Source organism: Physeter macrocephalus, chromosome 10 (assembly GCF_002837175.3).
Source record: "Physeter macrocephalus isolate SW-GA chromosome 10, ASM283717v5, whole genome shotgun sequence".
NCBI lineage: Eukaryota > Metazoa > Chordata > Mammalia > Artiodactyla > Physeteridae > Physeter > Physeter macrocephalus.
In genome coordinates, this window is record NC_041223.1 from 83,083,393 (window position 1) to 83,097,548 (window position 14,156).

General features: G+C 36.2%; 1 protein-coding gene across 11 annotated transcripts in view; it reads right to left on the bottom strand.

The window, feature by feature from the left end:
- The window catches only part of LOC102992272 (translation initiation factor IF-2-like), a 111,815-nt gene that overhangs the window by 25,963 nt on the left and 71,696 nt on the right, over nt 1–14,156 (bottom strand). Inside the window, exon 4 of one of the 11 annotated variants that reach the window (XR_008618416.1) lies at nt 5,908–5,954. The exons of 9 other annotated variants lie outside the window; for them this stretch is intronic. The gene's annotated coding sequence lies outside the window, so the exon portion shown is untranslated. Of the gene's footprint in view, nt 1–5,907; nt 5,955–13,409; nt 13,486–14,156 lie in introns of those variants that run through there. One more of the 11 variants, XR_008618417.1, reaches the window with a different exon arrangement.

Consider the following 14,156-nt stretch of genomic DNA (forward strand, 5'->3'; position numbering starts at 1 on the left):
ACCAGATCATTTCTATTGTCCTATCTTCAAGTTCACAGGTTCTTTCTTCTGCCTACTCAAATCTGGTGTTGATATTCTCCAGTGAATTTTTCATTTTAGCTCTTATACTTTTAGTTCCTGAGTTTACATTTAAAAAAAAAAATAATTTCTCTTTATTGGTATTCTGTATTTGATGATACATCATTCTCTTGTTTTCCTTTAGTTTTTTTTTTTTTTTTGTCCATTGTTACATCTAGCTCTTTGTCTAGTAAGTCCAATGTGTGGGCTTCCTCAAGGACAGTTTTTATTCATTTCATTGCGTGTGTGTGTGTGTGTAAATAAACCACACTTTCCTTTCTTGCCTCATAACTTTTGCTAACACCTTGACATTTTAAATATTATTATGTGGTAACTTTGGAATTCAGATTCCCCCTGCTTCCCAGATTTTCTTGTTGCAGTTTGTTGTGGATTATAGTTTTTTGTTTAGTGACTTTTATAAACTATTTTTGGGAGACTAAATGCTTTGTTGAATGATCATTGGAGTCTCTAGATGCCAGGAGCAAAAAAAAAAAAAAAAAAAAATTCCCAGTCTCTGCAGCTGGGCTCTATGAGTTTGTTGGAACATGTCTTCAATACTTAGTCAAGCTGTTTACAATTCTGCCTTGCCCTTATTTTCCTACTTGCATGGTCTTGACTGCCAGCCACAGGTAAAATCTTATGGTCTGCTCAAGTTTTTTCCAAGGTTTCCAACCCTGAGCATAAGCATGGTCCATTGATCTCAATGTGGCAAAGAAATTTCTTAAGACAAAAAAAAAAATGCCATAAGGGAAATATTGATAAATCTAATTCCAACTAACTATATCTATAATTTAGCCTTTGTGTATGAGTCTGAGAGTTTTAACATAGATTGCACATCTCTCTATTATTAAACTTTCCATACAAATGAAAACTTATGGCCTGTACTGAAAATTATGGCCTGAAATAAAAAATAAAATTGCAGTATTAGAAAGGATGAATTCTAAATTTCCAGTATAGGCTTGGCCTAAAGTGAAGAAGAGTTGTACGTATCAAGCCTAAGAATGATATTTTACACTTTCATGATGATTATTTTAGAAGCATAGCAATTTGGCACCAAACTAGACATTGACTGATGTACTAAATTTTAAAAGCAAGTAAGTTTGTGGGGAGGAAGGTGATCTCCACATCTTACTCCTCTGCCATCTTAAAGGTCTCTCTGTTAATTTTTTATATGATGGGGGGTATGGATCCAATTTCATTCTTTTCCATGTGAATAACCAGTTTTCACAAAATCAAGTCTATTCTCTCCCTCACTGAAAGATCTTTGCACCACTGGCCAAAGATGTGAGTGCTGATTTCTGAACTCTTTATTCTATTCCATTGATCCATATGTCTATCCTTATGCCAATACCAAACTCTTCTGATTACTGTAGTTTGTAATAAATATGGAAGTTGAGAAGTATGAGCCTTCCAACTTTATTTTCTTTTTCAAGATTCATGTTCTCTGTGAAAAATTATAGTTTTATCTCTTCCTCTCTGAGCTGGAAGCCTTTTATTTCTTTTTATTGCCTAATTGTTTGGGCTAGAACTTGAGTATACTGTTGAATAGAAGTAGTAAAATCAGGCATTCTTGTCTTATTCTTGATTCTATAGGGAATGCCATCAATCTTTCATCATTGAGTATGATGTTAGCTGCTTTTTCCAAAAATTCTCTTTATTATTTGGCATAAGTGTCTTTCTATTTTTGTTTGTGGTATATTTTACACATGAAAGATTATTGGATTTTATCAAATGCTTTTCTGCGCATCGGCAGGCGGACGCGCAACCACTGCGCCACCAGGGAAGCCCATATCTATTGGTTTTTATATGTTGAAGCATCTTTGCATTCCTGGGATAAATCTCATATAATACTTTCAATAATACTGTATATAATACTTTCAATACACTGCTGAATTCAGGATGCTAGTATTTTGTGGAGGATTGTGCATCTATATTTGTAAGAGATATTGGTCTATAGTTTTCTTTTCTTATAACGTTTTTGGCTTTGTTTTCAAAGTAATGCTGTCCTCATAGAATGATTTAGAAAGTGTTCCCTGCTCTTCTATTGTTTGGTATCATTTCCTTTGTTCTTCCCCCCCCCCCAACCCGATCCTCAGACCAGATCATTTCTATTGTCCTATCTTCAAGTTCACAGGTTCTTTCTTCTGCCTACTCAAATCTGGTGTTGATATTCTCCAGTGAATTTTTCATTTTAGCTCTTATACTTTTAGTTCCTGAGTTTACATTTAAAAAAAATAATAATTTCTCTTTATTGGTATTCTGTATTTGATGATACATCATTCTCTTGTTTTCCTTTAGTTTTTTTTTTTTTTGTCCATTGTTACATCTAGCTCTTTGTCTAGTAAGTCCAATGTGTGGGCTTCCTCAAGGACAGTTTTTATTCATTTCATTGCGTGTGTGTGTGTGTGTAAATAAACCACACTTTCCTTTCTTGCCTCATAACTTTTGCTAACACCTTGACATTTTAAATATTATTATGTGGTAACTTTGGAATTCAGATTCCCCCTGCTTCCCAGATTTTCTTGTTGCAGTTTGTTGTGGATTATAGTTTTTTGTTTAGTGACTTTTATAAACTATTTTTGGGAGACTAAATGCTTTGTTGAATGATCATTGGAGTCTCTAGATGCCAGGAGCAAAAAAAAAAAAAAAAAAAAATTCCCAGTCTCTGCAGCTGGGCTCTATGAGTTTGTTGGAACATGTCTTCAATACTTAGTCAAGCTGTTTACAATTCTGCCTTGCCCTTATTTTCCTACTTGCATGGTCTTGACTGCCAGCCACAGGTAAAATCTTATGGTCTGCTCAAGTTTTTTCCAAGGTTTCCAACCCTGAGCATAAGCATGGTCCATTGATCTCAATGTGGCAAAGAAATTTCTTAAGACAAAAAAAAAAATGCCATAAGGGAAATATTGATAAATCTAATTCCAACTAACTATATCTATAATTTAGCCTTTGTGTATGAGTCTGAGAGTTTTAACATAGATTGCACATCTCTCTATTATTAAACTTTCCATACAAATGAAAACTTATGGCCTGTACTGAAAATTATGGCCTGAAATAAAAAATAAAATTGCAGTATTAGAAAGGATGAATTCTAAATTTCCAGTATAGGCTTGGCCTAAAGTGAAGAAGAGTTGTACGTATCAAGCCTAAGAATGATATTTTACACTTTCATGATGATTATTTTAGAAGCATAGCAATTTGGCACCAAACTAGACATTGACTGATGTACTAAATTTTAAAAGCAAGTAAGTGGATGAAACTAGAGTCTGTCATACAGAGTGAAGTAAGTCAGAAAGAGAAAAACAAATATCATATATTAAGTCATATATATGGAATCTAGAAAAATGATAGTGATGACCATATTTGCAGGGCAGAAAAAGAGACAGAGACGTAGAGAAACGACCTGTGGACATGGGGGGAAGGTGAGGGTGGGACAAATTGAGAGTAGCATTGACATATATACACTACCATATGTAAAATAGATAGCTAGTTTGAATTTGCTGAACAGAGAGCTCAGCTCAGTGCTCTGTGATGACCTAGAGGGGTGGTATGTGGGGTGGGACAGAGGCTCAAGAGGGAGGGGATATATGTACACATATAGCTGATTCACTTTGTTGTATAGCAGAAACTAACAATACATTGTAAAGCAAATATACTTAATTAAAAATAAATAAATAAATAAAGTAGGAGGTAGAATGAAAAAAATAAAATAAAATAGATAACCAACAGGGACCTACTGTATAGCACAGGGAATTCTACTCCATATTCTGTAATAACCTATAGGAGAAAAGAATCTGAAAAAAATGTGTTATGTATATGTATAACTGAATCACTATGCTGTACACCTGAAACCAACACAAAATTATAAATCAACTATACTCCAATAAAATTAGAAATAAATAAATATATAAAACACTTGAAAAAAAAAAAGAGCAAGTATGTCCACCCAGAGACACAAGGAAACTGGTGAGGATTATCTTGCTGACCTCAAGAAGGAAAAGAATTAGGCTTATATGTCACTAGCATAGTTTACTGCAGGAAGGACACACTTTTGTGCATCAGAAAGAAGAAATGAATATTATAATAGCACCAGTGCAGAAGTGAGACCAAAGAAACAGAAAACAAGTACCATCAACATTCTAGCTATAACTCTCTTCAGCACACCTCTGATCAAAGGAGTTTTTGTTTTTGTTTTGTTTGTTTTGTTTCTGGCTTCTGGGCACAAAATTTAGAAATAAACATGGTTTCTTTGTACCCTTGAGAACTAAGATCAGCACTGGATAGTTTTCTAGAAAATGTTTAAACTCACTTCTGTAAAATTTGAAACAATTACGTAAAAATATTTCTTCTATACATTACCACAAACTTCTAGAAGCATCGCTGGCTTGTAAAAAGGCATAAAAGAATATGCTTTTAATTGTCTTTCTTAATCTTAAATGAATTACTGGTTTAATTAAGACAAAATTTTTAGAGCAAGACTCAAATCATCTATATAAAGCAATGTATTTCATGACCCCTAAGGATACCGCATTATGTTTGTGGTATTAACGTAACACTGTAAGAATGGCAATTAATATCAAATTAAATCCAAGATGGACACAGTAAATTCCCATGGAATTGAACTATTTCTTTAGATGTTTTTGAATGTGTTACTGCTGGAGATTTTCTGGCAATTATTGAAGAGTGTTGACACCTCGGAAGTTGAATCTCTTCCTTACATGTCTATACTGCTTTCCAATCATCTGAGTGTGATACAATTTTAACTGGAAGTCACAGGTGACAATGGAACAAAGCAGGACCCTATGGTCCTTGCCGTCCATGTCCTCTGCCTGACTTTTGTCTGTGGAAAAATTTTAGCCAAAGAATAAATTTAATCAGAGAAGTGAGAAAATACAGAAATAAAGGGAAACAGTCCAACAAGACCAAATAATAATATTTTAGTCATTAAGCTCAGTCAAGGACCTTTAGTTCTCTTCAAAGGCTATAGAGAATATTCTGAGCCGCATCCTGTGAGCTATCATATGGATACTGAAACCCCCACCAGGAGGAAGAAGTTAACCACATGATGACCAGACTGTAGCCGTGACATAAGCTGCCACAATTCCAAGAATTGGCCTCGAGGAAATGGGAAAAAACCAACCCTGGAACTAAAAACTAACTTTACTTAAAACAATCAAGATGACGCTGGCCAAACCACCGATGACCAATTTCAAGATGACTGTCAGAGCTGCCTGTGCTGTTTCTGCATGTGGCCCCCTCCCTCTGCCTATAAAAGCTCTTGTGCACTGGTTTTCAGTGGGGGGAAGTTGGCCTTTGGACAGGAGTCTGCCCCGCCCCTGACCCTGGTTGCTGGCATCCAAAATAAAGCAAACTTTCCTTTCCACCAACCTTGCCTCTTCATTGCCTTTAGAGCGGCGAGCAGCCGGACCCCTACTTTCAATAACAATGAGACTGAGGAGGAAGCTGGCTGAAGCAAACCAGACACCAACAGCTGTAAAATCAGAAAGAAGATACCTTCACCAAGTGGCAACTGTCAGTGGTTACACAGGAATGCCACTTTTAAGGTGGAATTTTATTCAGGCCTAGTTTGAAAACCTCAGATTATTTAGCTATTCAACTGCTCAACATGGTTAGTAACAAAGACACAATTACAAAGAGGTTACAACTTTGCAAAAGGTATTTTCCATTTGTTTTGTTTGTATATGTTTTCAAGAAGTTTATTTTTGCTTGTTTTGCATTTGTCCTACAGCATTGAAAACAACAAGAGTCTCTTAAAACACTGTCCCCCTGTGCTCAGCTCTCTGCAGGAAGCCGTCTCTTCTCTCTGCCTGGACTCTAGTTTTCACCAGGCTTCATTCGATGTGAGGAGGACCAGCGACTCTGGCTGAGGAGGGAGACTTCAAGAGTATTAGAAAACAACAACAGCAACAACATCCTAACGTCACAGATGCAGGATCAGGATGCAGAGATTATAAAGGAACACCAGTACCCAGATAAGATTGTGATCATCCATTTGATAGAGAAAGAAAATTAGTTCATTCAAATTCACTTTCACATAATCATAGAAGTCAGAGATCACTGAAGAAATCAAAGAGGAAATCAAAAAATACATAGAAACAAATGACAATGAAAACTCAGTGACACAAAACCTATGGAATGCAGCAAAAGCAGTCCTAAGAGGGAAGTTTATAGCAATTCAATCCTACCTCAAGAAACAAGAAAAATCTCAAATAAACAACCTAACCTTACATCTAAAGCAGTTAGAGAAAGAAGAACAAACAAAACCCAAAGTTAGTAGAAGGAAAGAAATCATAAAGATCAGAGCAAAAATAAATGAAATAGAAATGAATAAAACAAGAGCAAAGATCAAAAAAACTAAAAACTGGTTCTTTGAGAAAATAAACAAAATTGATAAACCTTTAGCCAGAATCATCAAGAAAAATAAAAAGGGAGAAGACTCAAATCAATAAAATTAGAAATTAAAAAGGAGAAATTACAAATGATACTGCAGAAATACAAAGGATTATAAGGGAGTACTACAAGAAACTATATGCCAATAAAATGGACAACCTGGAGGAAATGGACAAATTCTTAGAAAGGTATAATCTTCCAAGATTGAACCAGGAAGAAATAGAAAACATGAACAGACCGATCACAAGTAATGAGATTGAAACTGTGATTAAAAGTCTTCCAACAAACAAAAGTCCAGGACCAGATGGCTTCACAGGTGACTCTATCACACATTTAGAGAAGAGCTAACACCCATCTTTCTCAAACTCTTCCAAAAATTTGCAGAAGAAGGACTACTTCTGGACTCATTCTTTGAGGCCACCATCACCCTGATACCAAAGCCAGACAAAGATATCACACACAAAAAGAAAATTACAGACCAATATCACTGATGAACATAGATGCCAAAATCCTCAGCAAAATACTAGCAAACAGAATCCAGCAACACATTAAAAGGATCATACACAATTGTCAAGTGGGATTTATCCAGGGATGCAAGGATTCTTCAATATAAGCAAATCAATCAATGTGATACACCATATTGACAAATTAAAAATAAAAATCATATAATCACCTCAATAGATGCAGAAAAAGCTTTTGACAAAATTCAAATCTTCCAAAAAACAAAAGTCCAGGACCCAGATGGCTTCACAGGTGACTCTATCACACATTTAGAGAAGAGCTAACACCCATCTTTCTCAAACTCTTCCAAAAATTTGCAGAAGAAGGACTACTTCTGGACTCATTCTTTGAGGCCACCATCACCCTGATACCAAAGCCAGACAAAGATATCACACACAAAAAGAAAATTACAGACCAATATCACTGATGAACATAGATGCCAAAATCCTCAGCAAAATACTAGCAAACAGAATCCAGCAACACATTAAAAGGATCATACACAATTGTCAAGTGGGATTTATCCAGTGATGCAAGGATTCTTCAATATAAGCAAATCAATCAATGTGATACACCATATTGATAAATTAAAAATAAAAATCATATTATCACCTCAATAGATGCAGAAAAAGCTTTTGACAAAATTCAACACCCATTTGTGATAAAAGCTCTCCAGAAAGTGGGCATAGAGGGAACCTACTTCAACATAATAAAGGCCATATATGACAAACCCACAGCAAACATCATTCTCAATGGTGAAAAATTGAAAGCATTTCCTCTAAGATCAGTAACAAGACAAGGATGTCCACTCTTGCCACTATTAATTATTCAACATAGTTTTGGAAGTCCTAGCCACAGCAATCAGAAAAGGAAAAGAAATAAAAAGAATCGAAATTGGAAAAGAAGAAATAAAACTGTCACTGTTTGCAGATGGCATGATACTATGATACATATGCATCCTAAAGATGCCACCAGAAAACTACTAGAGGTAATCAGTGAATTTGGTAAAGTTGCAGGTTACAAAATGGCTCTTGCATTCCTATATACTAACAACGAAAGATCAGAAAAAGAAATTAAGGAAACAATCCCATTTACCATTGCACCCAAAAGAATAAAATACCTAGGAATAAACCTACCCAATGAGGTAAAATCCTGTACACAGAAACTATAAGACACTCTTGAAAGAAATCAAAGATAACATAAACAGATGGAGAAATATACCATGATCTTGGATTGGAAGAATCAATATTGTGAAAATGACTATAATACACAAAGCAATCTATGGATTTAATGCAATCTCTATCAAATTAACAATGGCATTTTTCACAGATTTAGAACAAAAATTTTACAATTTGTATGCAAACACAAAAGAACCCAAATAGCCAAAGTAATCTTGAGAATGAAAAATGGAGCTGAAGGAATCAGGTTCCCTGACTTCAGACTATACTACAAAGCTACAGTAATCAATACAGTATGGTACTGGTACAAAAACAGAAATATAGATCAATGAAACAGGATAGAAAGCCCAGAGATAAACCCACACACCTATGGTCACCTAATCTATGACAAAGGAGGTAAGAATATAAAATGGAGAAAAGACAGCCTCTTCGGTAAGTGGTGCTGGGAAAACTGGACAACTACATGTAAAAGAATGAAATTAGAACACTCCCTAACACCATACACAAGAATAAACTAAAAATGGATTAAAGACTTAAATGTAAGGCCAGACACTATAAAACTCTTAGAGGAAAACATAGGCAGAACACTCTATGACATAAATCACAGCAAGATCCTTTTTGACCCACCTCCTAGAGAAATGGAAATAAAAACAAAAATTTAAAAATGGGACCTAATGAAACTTAAAATCTTTTGCACAGCAAAGGAAACCATAAACAAGACAAAAAGACAACCCTCAGAATTGGAGATAATATTTGCAAACAACGCAATGGGCAAGGGATTAATCTCCAAAATATGCAAACAGCTCATGCAGCTAAATATCAAAAAAACAAGCAATACAATCAAAAAATGGGCAGAAGACCTAAATAGAAATTTCTTCAAAGAAGACATACAGATGGCCAAGAGGCACATGAAAATCTGCTCAACATCACTAATTACTAGAGAAATGCAGATCAAAACTACAATGAGGTATCACCTCACACCAGTTAGAATGGCCATCATCAAACCATCTACAAACAATAAATGCTGGAGAGGGTGTGGAGAAAAGGGAACCCTCTTGAACTGTTGGCGGGAATGTAAATTGATACAGCCACTATGGAGAACAGTATGGAGGTTCCTTAAAAAACTAAAAATAGAACTACCATATGACCCAGCAATCCCACTACTGGGCATATACCCTGAGAAAACCATAATTCAAAAGGACACATGTATCCCAATGTTCACTGCAGCACTATTTACAATAGCCAGGTCATGGAAACAAATTAAATGTCCATCGACAGATGAATGGATAAAGAAGTTTCAGTACATGTATACAATGGAACATTACTCAGCCATAAAAAGGAACAAAACTGTGTACTTTGTAGAGGTGTGAATGGACCTAGAGTCTGTCATACAGAGTGTAATAAGTCATAAAGAGAAAAACAAATATCATATATTAACACATATATGTGAAATCTAGAAAAATGGTACAGATGAACATATTTGCAGGGCAGGAATAGAGATGCAGATGGAGAAAATGGATGTATGGGCACAGTGGCAGAAGAGGGGTGGCATGAACCGGGAGATTGGGATTGACATATATACACTACCATGTGTAAAACAGATCGCTATTGGGAACCTGCTGTATAGCACAGGGAGCTCAGTTTGGTGCTTTGTGATGACTAGATGCATGGGATGGGGGGTTAGGAGGTTCAAGAAGGAGGGGATATATGTATACATATAGCTGATCACTTTGGCGTATAGCAGAAACTAACACAACATTGGAAAGCAACTATAACCCAATAATAATAATAATAATAATAATAATAATAATAAACCAGATCTGGTATTGTAAAGAAAAAAAAATCTATCTTTTGATGCTTCAGTACAAGTAGCAGGGATTTTTTCCCCAATTTTTTAAATTTAAGTATAGTTGATTTCCAATGTTGTGTTAGTTTCAGGTGTACAGCAAAGTGATTCAGATGCATATACATATATCTATATCTATATATTCTTTTTCAGATGATTTTCCCTTATACATTATTACACGATACTGAGTATAGTTCCCTGTGCTATACAGTGGGTCCTTGTTGTTTATCTGTTTTATGTATAGTCGTGTGTATATTTTAATCCCAAACTCCTATTCTATCCTTCCCCCAACCTTTCCCTTTGGTTACCACAAATCTGTCCTCTAAGTCTGTGAGTCTGTTTTTGTGTGGTAAATAAGTTCATTTTTATAATTTTTTTAGATTCCAAGTATGTGATATCATATTATATTTGTCTTTGTCTGATTTACTTCACTTAGTATAATAATCTCTAGGTCCAACCATGTTGCTGCAAATGGCATTATTTCACTTTTTTTATGGTTGAGTGGTATTCCATTGTATGTATACCACATCTTCTTTATCTGTTCATCTGTTGATGGACATTTAGGTTGTTTCCATGTCTTGGCCATTGTAAGTAGTGATTCTGTGAGCATAGCAGTGCATATATCTTTTAGAATTTCTAATTTCTGTTTTGAGAGAGAAAGAGAAAGTCTTTCTATCTTACAAAGACTCACAGAAGCTGAGCTTAATTTTCGGCTCTGAAGCAAGGGGTTGCAGGATATCACATGTGCGTTGTCAGCATTGATCACTAGGTTTGGTGTGATGAGGGATTACAGTGATACCCAGAACAACTATGAGAGGGTAAATTTAGTGGGATTAACTCCAAATGAGTTGGACAAAACTCATAAGAAATGACCATGAGATGCTGTTAAAGGATGACCAATATCACTGAACATTCCCTCCTGGTCTGTGGGAACAGAAATGAGTTGGATCTACTTAGAGCAAATGAGTATGTATACAGCTTTTGCAAACAATATTAGATGCCATAAACAGAAACTATAACTAAACACTATGGGGAAAGAACAGAAGTCCTGTCACATAGCCATCTTTTCAGCTATGTTAGCACTCAGAATAAGAGACCAGAGAAACCAAAAGCTGAACGAACCATAGTGATGTTCTGGATCATCACATTCAGGGTTGCAGATAAGGAAACCGAGGTGCAGAGTGGCTGCTGAACCAAATTTATATGTGCGTGTGTGTACACATGACAGCATATGCACGCACGCACACACACACACACACACACACTCCTTGCCCTGATGCGAGCCCACAGTGTAGCCGTCTTCAATCTGATAATCAAGCCCAGTGCAAAAGGTCTTTCAGCAGCATCATTGTTTTCCCATCCAACACTGACAAACATAGCAGGCTGGGCTTATTCACACATACAGAAAACAGCAAAGTCAACTCTCTGTGAGAAAATGCATTGAAAATCCCCTGAAAGGACCCACACAAAAACAACAGCGGTACTTACCTCAAAAGGGGTGGGGGTGAAGGGAGAAGAATCAGGGTGTGGGCAGAGGCAATTTTAGCCTCATCTATCATGTTTTAAATTTAAAATCGATTTTTAGAAATGGTGTTTTAGCAGACATATAAGTTAATCTTAGCATACCTACATACTCTTTTTGCTCTCTTAGATCTGTATTTTTTTTTAATACTTAACATGGAGAACACACATCAGCATCTCCCCAATTCTAGTTGTATTATCCCAAATAAGTATTTCTGAATAAGCATATCGAGTCAGTTATTTCCACTGAAACTTTTACCATACACTCATGTGTATTTTTTTCTATAGAACTGATGGATTACTACATCACAAACCCCACAGAAGACAGATTTCCTTTCTATGATACCTACTTTCAAACCGGGCACCATAGAATGGAAGTTACTGTCAATTAAAATTTTCTCTGAAACTTTTACAAACCACCAGGAAACTAAAAGATTTATAAAGAAAGAGAGGAACAGAATTTCAGACATACAAAGATTTCGTGAACATGTGCTAGAAGTAGACAAACCTAAGATATTAAACCAGTGTTCCATCTAATTTAAACAGGTCTGTTCTAATTTGATGGGAATCAGTCTCGTCTATAGAGGCCAGCTTCCAGTGCTGTCATGTTTCCCAAATTTGGGGCTCGTGTTCACATTTACATTTGATAATTTTGATATTTTGGACATACTGTAGACATCACAATCTAATCTAATGTGCATAGGCATGTAACAGAAGTCAAGGTTTAGACCTGGTAAGAACCTTCAAAATCTTCTAACGTAGCTTCTTCAGATGAGAAATAGAGAACCAAAATCGTGTGGTTATTGACTTATAATTGCTCAGCAAAGCACTTCCCTGGTGGTGCAGTGGTTAAGAATCCGCCTGTCAATGCAGGGGACACGAGTTTGAGCCCTGGTCTGGGGAGATCCCACATGCCACAGAGCAAGTAAGCCCCTGCGCCACAACTACTAAGCCACATGCCGCAACTACTGAAGCCTGCATGCCTACAGCCCGTGCTCCGCAACATGAGAAGCCACCGCAATGAGAAGCCCGTGCACCCGCAATGAAGTGTAGCCCCCACTTGCCGCGACTAGAGAAAGCCTTCCCAGGAGTCCATTAAGTAGTCTAAGGCACACCTAAGCAGAAGCTTGCCTCTAATACAGAAATTTTAATATATTATTTTTCTGTTTAACTAACTTTGCTTTCTCTCAGTTAATATTCTGCACTGGGCTTCCCCGGCCATGGAAATGATGACTAAGTGACTATGAAGATAGGAGACACTGCCCTGAGCTGTGCTCGCTATGACACAGGAAGCTGTTAAACTCCAGGTCAGCCTAAAACCCGACGTTATCATGTCGGTTTTATTTTTTATTTATTTGTTCTTTTGGGGGGGTAATTTTTTTTTAAATTGAAGTATAGTTAATTTACAATGTTGTGTTAGTTTCTGGTGTACAGCAAAGTGATTCAGTTTCATAAATATAAATATAAATAAATAAATAAATAAATATTCTGCATTGCCCAATGTTTCCAAATTACAGTTAAATCCCTAACACTGTTCCTTACAGATAGAGCAGTATTAGACCGGTTGGACTCTTGCCAATTCTCCCAACCACTTGTTTTGTAAAACTTTCTATTTTTTGCTCTCCTCCTGTGATTAAATCAAACCTAGGAAGTCCTACTGCGTAATTCCCCTTCATCTTGTATTGAAAAGTGCTCTCCCTCCTGAAATCTGATGGACAGTTGAAATTTTCAAATTGCCAAGAAACAGCATGGATTCCGGGGTTGGAAAGCAGACCACCTGTGTGCCAAACACCTGGGTGTAAAGAATGAAGTCTCTCATTATTAACTCAAAGCATGAATATAAACTGGAGAACTCTGGAATGTGACCAGACAATACATCAGAAGGTGCTAATAAACTAGAAACTTCACACGGTGAAGTAGACGTTGCTTCAAATTCTCTTCATTGTCCTTCTTTTCATCCTTTTATAGAGAGGCCTGTCAGATTTAGCAAATAAAAGAACAAGATGTCCAGTCAAATTTGAATTTCAGAAAAATAAATAAATTTTTAGTGTATGTCCCATGCAATATTTGGAACATACATATATCAAAAAAATATTTGTAGTTCTTCTGAAATTCAAATTTAACTTAGTGTCCTGTGTCTTTTATCTGGCAACCCTGTTTGTATGCAAAATACCTTTGTGGTATCTGAAAATAATCTGGCCTTTCCTATGAGTTAATATGTGATTTTCACAAATTGGGGGAAAAGAGATTTTCAGATATCAGGCTGAACTTCTGATAAACTTTGCCTGGAGACATAACCAGGGACATTTTCCAGGCCTGGTGTGTGGGGGTAGTCCACGAGTGCACAAACATTTTTTTCTAGTGTCAGACAGCAAATATTTTAGGCGTTACAGGGCATAGTCTCTGTAGTGTGAAAGCAGTCACAGACAATACATAAACAGATGAGTATGGCTGTGTGTCAATAAAACTACAAAACAGGTGTCAGGCCAGATTTGACCCACAAGATTCAGTTTTCCAACTCATGTCACATTTGAACTGGCACTTAGCCAATATTCCAGAGACATTCAATTTAACTTATAGGAAAATCAGTCCCACTAATTGGATATAGCTAGACTCTCCCAAATCAGAAAAATAGCAGGATTGTC